Source organism: Macrobrachium nipponense, chromosome 12 (genome assembly GCF_015104395.2).
Source record: "Macrobrachium nipponense isolate FS-2020 chromosome 12, ASM1510439v2, whole genome shotgun sequence".
In the NCBI taxonomy this organism is placed as follows: domain Eukaryota; kingdom Metazoa; phylum Arthropoda; class Malacostraca; order Decapoda; family Palaemonidae; genus Macrobrachium; species Macrobrachium nipponense.
Window position 1 is genome coordinate 3569698 of NC_087205.1, and position 13099 is coordinate 3582796.

Here is a 13099-nt window from a genome sequence, read left to right on the forward strand (position 1 = left end):
CGGATATGTACGTACGTAAGACCTGTCTCTGAGGATGAAAATAGATAGGTATTGGTTTTCTTATATGTTTATCGATAGACTCACGTATAACCGTTGCGTGCAAGATAGAAGTTAATTGCATAGAGAAAGAGAGTATGTGCGTGTGTGTAACGTATTTCGTACGTGCTGCAAATGGAGCCTCCTGTATAATATATGAAGAAGCAGCTAATGTTTTGGAAATTTTATGCATAGGAAGTTCTACAGTTTATCCCTGAATATTGGAACTGGAATATAAGATTTAGGCCAAAGGCCAAGCGCTGAGACCCATGACGTCATTCAGCGCTGAGAATAATGATGAAACAATTGTTAGAAGAGAACGGAAAGTTAGATGGAAGAAAGAGAAAATGAACGGAGTTACAAAACAATGAAAGGGGTTGCAGCTAGGGGCAGAAGGCACGCTGCAAAGAACATTAAGTGATGCTTACAGTGCACCGCGTGAGGTGCACTGATGGCAGTGCCCCACTGTGGGGTAAGCCTGCATGTGATCATACTCCTTCCTTATAATGGAAGCCATCCTCTATTAGAGAGAACTGCTTTATATATAAAACGTTAATTTCATAAAGTCATACATGGCAAACAAAGGAACAACTTTCATTATACTGAGTTCTTTTAGCAGTGAAAGTCATCGCTGTCTGCACACCGTTCCAGAAGGTTTGCATGTATTGCAGGACCAGACGCCGGTAGCAACAGCAAATGTTTCATCCGTTGCATGCACTTGGAAAAAAAAAACACGTAATGCAGAGAAAAACCCGCATTGTAAGTACTAGTTACCTAAGCGCTAATTGCACAAATGAAAAGAAAAAAAAACTATTTTAATTAATAGCCTCTCAAAGTAAGGGGACACACGAATCAAAAGTCAGGTCAGACAAAGGAAAAATGATTACACTGAAGACAGAGATAAGACAAAAGTTAAAACAAAAGATGTTATTTTATGTTACAGTGAAGCCAGTATCGATCATTCTGCAGAGCCTTGTTCGAAGGAGAAATAGGAAGCGCTGACATAAGGCCTTCTTGCAAATCTAACAGAAACTTGTGTGGTTCTTAGTTGATCTTTCTTTGGTATTGTTGAATTGAATTGAATATAGAATTTAGACCAAAGGCCAAATAACCTCTGTATTTCTTAGTTTATCCTTCTTTGGTAGTTGTTGAATCGAATTTAATTGAATATAGAATTTAGGCCAAGCCCTGTGACCTATGAGGTCATTCGGCGCTGAAACGGAAATCGAGAGTAAAAGGTTTGAAAGGTGAAAACTTCGCAGCTGCACTATGAATCAATTGTTAGGAGAGGATGGAAAGTAAGATGGAAGAAGGGGAAGATGAAACGAGGTACAGTAAAATTGATGAAAGGGGTTGCAGCTAGGAGCCTTCAGAAGGCACCTGCGAAGAACCTTAAGTAATAATGCCTACAGTGTACCGCATGAAGTTCATGACGGCACTAACCTCCTACGGGATTTTTGGTAGTTTCCAGAATAATCTTTGTAACTTCTATCAATCTATAACTTCTATCAATCTATATTTGCTATGAATGTAATGATAATAAAGTAGGACAAATAAAAATCCAAGATATATGAAAGAGCAAATATGGCAACAGTAATGGGATATTTATAAAATAAACAAAAAATAAGTCGTCGTGATATAAAAGTAATTAGTAATCACAATAAGTCATTCTATACTATACATTAAAATATCATAAGAACAAATAAAATTCACGATAACCAAAAGACAAGCAAAAATATGTAGTAGTAAATAATCTAATAAACGAAGAATGACAGTTACATTACATACCAGGAAATAAGTATAGAAATAATCAATAAACAAAAGAGCCAAGACAGCAGGTGACTGTGTTCACTTACTCTATCGTGTTGTGACCTTCACAGCCGATGTAACTTCCTTTTGTTTTCCGTTTTCTATAAGAATTTGCTGCCGCTAGGAAGGTATACGTAGTTAGGTGAAGCCGGTGGTGTTCTCTGCGTAGCTATGAGAATTGTCCCAAGGTCTGTAGAGACCTTGAATTGTCCGTTACTGTTTACCCGAATTTAGTAGTTTACATATATGCACATGCATATTCCTTTCCTGTTTACCAGAATTTAATAGTTGATATAAATACACATGCATATTCCTTTTCTGTTTACCAGAATTTAATGGTTTATATATACATACACATGCATATTACTCTTATATATGTATAGAGAGGGCGATATTGGGTTATGGGAAATGAGCTGCATTTACTTCCAAACCGCTTTTTGTGACAGTAACTTTTTTTTCTCTTATCAGAGAACCGTTAGCTAGAGGAACCGCCGATTTCAGAATTCAGATTCATCAAGGAATTATGGAAAATACGTGGACACTTTATATATACATACATATAAATAAATTTTTTTCATACGTACCTATGCATATAAATGGTGTCCATGTCCTTTTCTTTTTAATGTCTTGATGATATCGGGGATTCCGCTAGTTAACGGTTTTCTCAGGAAAAAAAATGAAAAACCGTTATGGTCACAAAAACTGGTTTTGTAGTGAATACAGCTCATTTTCAATACTCCATTGTCTCCTTCTATATTATATATAATGTGCATGTGTAGGTATTTAGATACACGTGTATATATATATATATATATATATATAGTATAATATATATATATGTAATATTTTTTTTTTAAACGGAATTCCATAAACCACCGAAAGGGTAGAATTCTTAGCGGTATATTTCGAAGACAATATATATATATATATATATATATATATATATATATATATATATATATATAGGATATATATATATATTCAAAGTTGACCTATACCTACTGGTACACAGAGGTCGACGAGGAGGAGGAGGAGGAACTTAACTTGCACTGGAATTCTTAGGCCATGACCAGCTTTCCAGAGTTTTCTCCGATGCTATCGATCTCCGGCGTATAGTATTGCTGCTGCTGGTGCTGCCTTAGCTGGTGGTTTAAAAATAATGCCGTTGTTTGTCGGCTCGAGGGGTTTCTTGAAGCAGTATTTGCTGGCTGATGTCAATATATGAGTTGGTGCAGCACGATCGTTCCTTACAACCTGACAGGTGCAGGGCTGGGATGGTGCAATATTGATTTCTAAGTGTCCTTCAAGTGCCTTCACTCGTTTTCATTCATGCCACTGCAGTTCGTTGGGGCGTTGTTGTTGTTGATGTTGTTGTTGTTGTAGTTAGCTTGTTACTGATATTGTCAGCACAATAGGAATGCCGTTGATGTTATAGTGGATGCGTTGCCTGTTGTGTTATTTTACTTTCAATTTCTCCTTTCGCTTGCGTGGATATGTAGGTAGTGTTTTTGTAGCGTACTTTTTACCCCCTTTTTTTCATTCTCTCCCCTCTGTCTGAACTTCATGTTTTACTTAGTGGGAATTCATCTGAATTCATCGCTCTCTCTCTCTCTCTCTCTCTCTCTCTCTCTCTCTCTCTCTCTCTCTCTCTCTCTCAACTCAGTGCAAGTTCTTTATCTCTCTCTCTCTCTCTCTTAACATCGAGTTCTACTCAGTGGAAGTTCCTCATCTCTCTCTCTCTCTCTCTCTCACTCTCTACCCACTTTCATACATCTTTATTTATTTAAGCTATGATTACGCATACCTACCAACACCTGTCGCAGATGATTCAGGGTCACCTGTGAAATCTGTACTGCTCATGAACAAGGCTGAAGGCGTATTTTGTTGATGATAGGCATACAAACAGTTAGGCACATTATTATTATTATTCAGAAGGTGAACCCTATTCATATGGAACAAGAAACAGGGGCCACTGACTTGAAATTTGAGCGTGTCTAAAGAATAATGGTGCTCATTAGCAAGAAGTGACAGGAGGTACAGCGGGAAAGACTGAAAGAAGATATCTCACTTATTAAAAAAGAGAGAAAAAAAATTAAAATTCAAGGAGAATTATATTAGGTGGCAGTAATGCATTGAATCTTCCCTTGAACTTGTGGATGGAACATGTCACTTTTATAAGTAAGATGAAATGTAAGAATGATTAAAAGCACCAGAATGGAAGGGTGAATGAAATGGAATTCTCAAGGAATGAAAGAATTCGCTTGGAATGAAAGATAAAATCGATCGTGCAATAAAAAAAAAAAACGCTCAGAGAAGCGTTACAGACTGGAATGCAGGCAGTTGGGATATAAATTATACCACCAATATTATTTTGAGATAATATTATGTTATCATGTAGCGTTTTGAGTCTATATGAAGGTACTTGAAAAAAATATTCGAGAGAGAGAGAGAGAGAGAGAGACGAGAGAGAGAGAGAGAGAGAGAGAGAGAGAGAGAGAGATTTTTTTCTGTATATTTGCAAGAGTTCATTGTGAAACTATAGTCTATACATATGTATATAAATATATTATAATCAGAGACGACGATGGCAATGAGATGAGACTAAAGATAATCCCGATAATAAAACGTTGACAAATTATGATTATGAAGTAAACGACATGACCTCAGTAACACCACTGGACTCCCAAAGAAACAAATATATAAAATGGAAACTAATCCAGCGTTATGAAATCGTCCTCCCAATTTCATCACTTGGAAAAAGATTTCGTTAGCGCGGGAATTTCAAGCAGGCAGACTCTCACAAATTCAACCACCGCCTCATTAAGTGACGGTTAACCGCCCGAGTAATGAGCGCGATCGGTGGCGGCTCGATCGGTAAGGTTTCGTCACCTCAGTCACTACTATATACACCGTGCTTTTCTACCATGGCCGCTACCGTATCAGCCGTGGAAATTGAGAGAGAGAGAGAGAGAGAGAGTTGGTAATTATAACCAAAGAGAAAAGCTGCACAATTACTCTTTACATCACTTTAGCATGATATAATCACTCACGGATATATGTTCGTTGAATATATATATATATATATATATATATATATATATACATATATATATATATATATTATATATATATATATATTATATACAGAGAGAGAGAGAGAGAAGAGAGAGAGAGAGAGAGGTGGTAATTATAACCATAGAGAAAAGCTGTACAATTACTCTTAACATCACCATAGTATGATACAGGGTGTTCATAAACTCCCAGCACCATTACAAGTATTTGTTGCTCAGAAACCATATAACATAGAGTAATGCAGATTTTTGTAGAATGTTTTAAATTTCCTCAAGTTAACATTCAAAGCACTTCATTCTATACAGAACTGCATTACTCTATTTTATATGGTTTCTGAGCAATAAATACTTGTAATGGTACTGGGACTTTATGGACACCCTGTATAATCGCACACGGATATGTGTTCTTTGTGAATGTTTTATATAGTATATATGTATATAATATATATATATATATATATATATATATATATATATATATGTAATGTTCACGTGCTTCTTAAATACGACGCATCGCTAATTGCAGATATATGACGGTAATTGTTATATAAGCTGTAATTTGGGTTAGCCCTATTATTATTTACGATTGATCGAGTCATTATAAGGAAGAACATGTTCCCAATTTAGGATTCGTAAACTAGCAGGGTGGAGAGAGAGAGAGAGAGAGAGAGAGAGTTTTCACCGTGCCAGTCTTAACGTGAAACAATGGGCAATGACAGTACCGAGAGCAAAAAAAATTATATATAAAAAATAAAAGGTCTCCGTGCAGTGACATAAAGGCATACGTACGTGAGATGACGTCAGCAACGGCATGTGGTTTTGATCCGATCATTAGTCTTTGTGGAGAGTAAGACGCCATAGAATAGGCCCCGTCCTTGATAGTCTGGGGAATGAATAGAAATAGTCTTTTGTAAAAAAAAGAAGAAAAAAAAAACTCGAAAAAGAAAGTGAAGCGAGATAAGGAGGTTAGACCGAGGGAATGTTATTAGACCGAAGTATATACGGCTTTTCACAGCGCCAGTTCTGGGTCTACTTCAACGGATATCAGAGCTTCTACCGGGTGACCTAGACCTAGTCACAATTATGACAAAGCTGTAAAAACAATTCGGCACTGTTGTGTATTATAGCCTATTGGTTATCATTGTAATGACACTATTTTGCAGGTTTCCTATTGTTTCATAATTTTACTCTCTCTCTCTCTCTCCACCCTGCTGGTTTACGAATCCTAAATTGGGAACCTGTTCTTCCTTATAATGTCTCGATCAATCGTAAATAGTAATAGGGCTAACCCAAATTACAGCTTATATAACAATTGTCGTCATACATCTGCAATTAGCGATGCGTCGTATTTAAGAAACACGTGGGCATTTTAGCATTGCTTTGAAATAGATTTTGACTGAAGTTTTGTATAAAATCATTTCGTTTACCAGTTTCATTGACTGATATTGAAAGGAAAGGGAATATATATATATATTATATATATATATATATAATATATATATATATATATATAAAGAGAGAGAGAGAGAGAGAGAGAGAGAGAGGAGAGAAAGGGGAAGGGATAGTAATGGGAGAAGTACATACAAAATCCCCTTCAGTAAGTTATAGTACTGTGGCGAGAGAGAGAGAGAGAGAGAATATAATATACAGTCTTATTATGTCTCTCAGTACCAAGGTCAACAGTACGACCCGAATAATCATTAACTGAAAAACAAAATATGTTGTCATCATCACCCGAGTCTTAAGCGGCGTCGTCGCCCTAGCGAGCTGACGGACACTCTGGTGCAACAGGGTTACGTATAGTACACTTGTAGCCTAATGGCACCATATAACACCGACAAATTCTATAACAATTATCTAAATGCTAAGATAACATAGTTGTGGTATGATTGTTGTTCCTGGGAAGCTACCTAACACACACACACACACACACACACACACACACACAGCACACACACACACACATATATATATATAATGATAATATATATATATATATAGTATATATATATATATATATATAATATATATATATATATATATATATGTATATATAATAATATATAATCATATATATATATATATATAATAATATTATAGATTATATATATAATATATATATATATATATATATATATATACATATATATATATACACCTTTTTGTATATATACATGCATTAATGTTTTGTATATATATATATATATATATAATATATATATATACATAATCATTTGTTTATTGTTGGGTAATTCGCCGAAACCTAGGCCAGGTCATGTGCTTAGGGTCACATCCACGCACTGACCTGACCTGAGGATGAGCTATTTTAACGGAAAAATGAGCAATGTTGTAACTAGCATGGCGGTGCGTGTAGGGTCTCCCCAAATTTTTTTTTTTTATTATTTATTTCCACGCTGACAAATTTTTTTTTGTTCCTTCCTAGCTCTTTACCACGAACCCGTTAAGTAAAATAAGTATTGCACCAAATTTTTATCATGTAGAGTGTATTCTGTAGGTGTCTTACAAAATTTGGCGCCAAAATGTTGAGGCAAAACCCCCGGGGTATTCACTGAAGTGTTACGTAACGCAACTCCCCCCGCTTCCACCCTGGCAGGGCGTCGGTTGAGAGGATCTCAGGAAAAGTCAGGAAATTCGTAGTTAAATTTATCCATTTCTGCAGAACTTTTCCATCCTTATGTTAAGTCAAAAGAGTCCAGCAATAAACAGAAAAAAGGATGCTATGAAGGCTAATTCCTTACATACACATTTCAGAAAGGTGTCGGGACTAAAATTAACGGCTCAAGGAAATCTGGTTCATCATCTGGTGAAGTACGCAAGTCAACCGCCTGGTTTTAATGGTGAAACGCTGGAATTGAAGGATCAAGAAACTCCTACCCAGAGTCAAAATATACAGGGTCTGCTCACGAGGCGGTACTCAAACCTATCCCCGCCCCTTGTGAAACGTCATGAGTTACAAAAGGACCATATCTTTATGAAACCATATTTACGATAACATTTTCATATAACTATTTTTGCGATGGCGTTTTTTTTATATAAATTTTCCTTTTATTGCATGTTGCCGTATACTACGTTAAAGTACAAAGAATGCTCTTTCAAATGATATATAGCACATTACAATTACGATTACTTTCAAACCCACAAGCGCGCACAGAAAAAATTATCTACGCACACAAAAACAAAAAATGGCAATTACTTCATCCGTCAACCTACATACATTCACGTTTCGTAGCGTATCTGACTAAGGGATGATGATAGAAAGAAACTGAAAAATGGATTAGAAAGCTGATAAAATATACTATATAATGCATAGATAGAATTGATAGGCGTTCTCAGAAATTTTCGAGGAATTCTAGGTCAAGGACGGACCAAATTTTTAAATTTTATGTAAATATTTACCACATTTTTCTTACATAGTTTTTCATCTTATTACGTTTTGCCATATACCATGTAAAAGTACAAAGAATGCCCTTTCAATTGGTATATGACACATTACAATTACAATTATTTTCAAACCCATAATCGCGCACAGAAATATTATCTACGCACGCAAAAATTATACAAAATTAAGCGTTCGTGGGAGATCTGAAATCTAGCCCCGCCCCTTGTGAAAAACGTCATCAGATACATCCAGTCAGACTGACGCATAACTTTTTGTACTTTTTTCGAAAATATTATTATCGTTTGAGGCATGCATAATTAATACCTTTATGTATACAGTTTGTGTTATATGTAAACTTATGTGTTTGGAAGTATATTTATGTGATATGAAGTGCTAATGAGAAATTTGCTGGAAATGTGTTCCCTGTATCATTTTCTTCATCATTTATTCCTTTGATACCTTATATCGTATATGATGTAATTCTTATACTTTTGATATTGTTTTCTTTTTTGTGGCCAAGTCGTGCAAATGCAACTGCCATTTTTTACACTGCCTGTATACACATTTTCTTTGTATTTATTGCATAATAATAAGTATTTACAATAAGATTTGGAAAATATAATTAATCTATCATTCTAGCCTTTATCATAAAGAAAGTTGATTTTCAAAGTGAGGTATGAACACAGTGACAGAACTAAATACATTTCTTAAGAATTATTTAAAATCTTGATAATATTACTACCTGAAAGAAAGAGAGAGAGAGAGAGATTGTCATGTTAAAAGAATAGACTTGAAGAGAATACAGCAAACCAGTATATAGGTAAGTAAATAAATAAGTAAAGAATAAACATATGAAGAAAGCTGGAGTAGCTATGTGTGTTCAAACTGGTATATTTTGTGCAATAAAACAAGGTTTGGTGACTAAATGAGAGAATGGGTATTAAAAAAATCAAACATGTGACCTCTACAGATTTTATCATCAAGATTTTATGAAAAACACCACGCGATATGGATTAAATGTATAAAAACTAAGGGTTCTTTAAGTAATTCAGAGGAGAAACACGGGAGTGTTACTCTTGTGACGTCACAGTATTAGCTCCGCCCCCACTGCCGAGTTAAGCAGACCCTATATACTTTGAATGGTTATTAAAAAACATCAAGCATGTGACCTCTTTACAGTTTTATAAAAAAAAAACCATGCGATATGGATTAAATGTATAAAAACTAAAGCTTCTTTAAGTAATTCAATGGAGAAACACGGGTAGTGTTACTCTTCTGACGTCACAGTATTAGCTCCGCCCCCACTGCCGAGTTGAGCAGACCCTATTACTTTGACTCTGCTCCTACCATGGACCCAGACGGTACGTATTCAAAAGGAGGTAAATGGAATCTCTGTAAGTATTATTATTTTTTTCTTTACATTTGTTTGTTTCTCATACAAAGTGAACTGTCATAATGCCTAAATTTCGATTTAGACGAGATAAGGTGGTGATGAGCTCTACTAGGTAAACGGATGCAATGCATACAACATAAGATTTAATAAAAAAAGAATTAAAGTGTAGGCCTACGTCATATGATAGATAATCACTGAACATTTAAAACGAAACTTTCTGTTTCTCTGTTCAAAATTAGGTTTTCTACGAAATCCTGCTAGTTGATAGGTTTAGAGTCATGGGCTGCTAGGCCTATGAAATGCATTTTTCTTGCTATGGAACTCTGTTTCGTTGTTGAGATAGCTCTCTGCCGCTCTTGCAATATTTGTTGGATTTTTTTTTTTTTAACATCAGTCTTTGAATGTTTACTGGTTATACATTAGGACATGTATATCGTCGGCAGTTTGACTGAGAGGTAATTTTTCTATATTTTAACAGTGTATAAATGTAAGAGGTATGTTTATTCGTTGCTAGAAATGAAGGTAACAGATTAGAGTATATATCGAAATTTCTCCTCTCACCCTATGCAGTAAATAAAAAAAATATTAAATTTTCATGCCTGAATATAAAATCAAAATAATAAAAAATTGATATATACTGATAAAATCTTATATGGGTAATTTTGACATTGAAATATATAGATTATTTGTAAAATGTACAAGATAAAATTTTGTTAAATTCCGGTAAATTTAAGTCAACTTTAATAAAATTCTGCATGTAATACTATTAAAATGGTAAAATATTGCATATTTTCTCTAATGAAAGATAAAAGAATATATAATTTAAAACAATGAATCACAGCTTTACATCTCCATAACAATGAGACGATTCGATTGTGGAAATATAACACAACAAAAATTTAGATCTGTGATTCTTAACCGGCGCCGTGAGGGTATCGCAGTATTTTGGGGAAAATATCTACAAACTGTGGAAAAATATTTTTCTATCATCTTTTCTCATTCTCATCTCTGGTATCAGCGGTATCGATCAATGGGTATCCCCATGCCCTTCAATTTTTGTTCAATTCTAGTAAATTTAATTCAGCTTGGATAAAATTCTGAATGTAATTCTGTTAAAATTGTAAAACATTGTATATTTTCTCTAATAAAAGATAAAAAAAATCTCATTTCTTTGGCCCAGTGTAAACCGAGACCGTTAGGTTAGAACGTTTAAAACACCCGTTTTCTACTGTTTTCCCACCGGTCTCGGCAGTCAGAAGACTCAATTCAAATTTCAATAATTTCATTTGCCTTGAAGGCGAAGTCGGGAGGATAGAGGTGTGTGTGATTTTTAGTTCTTGGTAAAATTGAAGGCAGAAACCTTCCAGTTTTATTCGAACTTTTAATTGCTTCAATAAACGCCTGGCTGTGACACATTTTGCTCTTGCCTGAACACTTTGAATTGTTTTATTAAGAAAACATGTTATAATAGAACGTAAATATGTTTTTCAACTGTAACTAACAAGCGGAATTTTTGTTTAAAAAAAGAAAAGATACTGACGTGGTAGCATTTTTCTGTTGTATGAGTGTACCCATCACTGAAATATTTAATATGCAACTGCTCTAACTACTGTTAAAATAACATTTTTATTGCCATTCATTTGACGTTCCATAAAACATCTGAGTAATGGGTATTTTTCTTTTTCAACTTGTCTAGGGAGAAAGTTGTGTCAGTGACATTAAATTTATTGCATTATTAAATGTAATAAATCGCTGGAGTGGTATCTCGCAAGGTAGTGTTTTTCTTTTCAATTATCAAAGTAATTCATCAAATAATTCACTATCCAACCGAGAAAAGTTACCGAAATATTGTGGCTCACTGAATTTTAACTGCTTTAGGGGATTGTCGTGTGAACAGTTAGGCCTACTCCTACATCACTTTTTTTTTTTTTTTTTTTTTTTTTTTTTTAGCGGCGCTTTTCCGTTGTCATATCATCACGACTGTACCCTGTTTCAAGCTCATTTGTCACCGAAATATTATTCATAGGGAATGTACACGCCCGCTGACATTGGATAAAAAGAAATATGCTTGGGAAAGGATACGAGAGAGAGAGAGCGAGAGAGAGAGAGAGAGAGAGAATTGACGGCGATTCCATGTTTCACAGCATCGTAATATAGGACTAGGCCTCCACTTTGTTTTCGAATTGTTGATTAATTCCGGAAATTAATATTTCTTGCAAGATTATTGTTGCATTAAATAACACGCCATCCCCTTTTATAAGCTGGTTCTTGTCGAAAAGTGTTACCTGGTTGGAGGTGAACTCGTAACACTAGAAAATCGTACATCTCTCAATGCACCTAAGCAAATATATTTTTTAATTTCCTTTATTTGGGGTAAGAAATACATTTTCAAATAGGATGAGCTTTTGCTGTATTCAATGATGGTTTTACTTCACACCGGTTTTGTCCATTCATAATACCCAACATGCGGTTACATGGATTTGTTGTCAATAAATTGCTGAAGGTTAGCAAGGCAGAAATGTATTTAAAAACCATGAGAAATACGGTGTTAATTAGCATTATTCTAATTAGAACTTTATTTCCATTTTACAACAGTTGTTCTACGTGCTGTATTTTGGAAATATTGCAATGTAGAGAGAGAGAGAGAGAGAGAGAGTATGAGTATACTGATGAAACAAATAAGATTTCGCGTTTTTGATTCATAGCTTGATTAGGCTAATTTGTATGCTTAAGCATCCTTTGCGGCACGATTTCTATAAAAGTACAGCACGGCTTTGTTAATAGCCTCTTCTCTGATGTTTTCCCTTGGGAATTTATAAGTATCTGTGGCTTTTTCCTTCACTTCCGCCGCTCTAAGACCAAGTCTTAGTGGGTCCTGGGTACACTATAGGCCTAGCGCCTCAGTGGCGTGTTCGGTATGGTGATAGCGTACCACCTCGGTGGCCGCGAGTTCGATTCTCGGTCATTCCGTTGACGTGTGAGAGATGTGTATTTCTGGTGGCAGAAGTTCACTCTCAACGTGGTTCGGAAGTCACGTAAAGCCGTTGGTCCCGTTGCTGAATAACCACTGGTTCCATGCAACGTAAAAACACCATACAAACAAACACTATAGGCCTACTACGCGTTATTTTTATGACGTGATTTTTACGTCCCTTCTTAAAACAAGCGATATAAGGAAGGTTATTTTTGAGGCCAGTATAAAAAAAAGGAAACAAATATGCAACATTCGGATTATAAGGAATTTTGAATTTTGACAGTCAGTCGTGTCTTATTTACGAATTCATCGACGACATAATGACTTTTATCAGTTATACAGAAAACTTCCCGAAGAAAAGACGTAACTGAAGTAAGTAAGTTAGACATTGATTGGTTGTATAAACGGGTCGCATA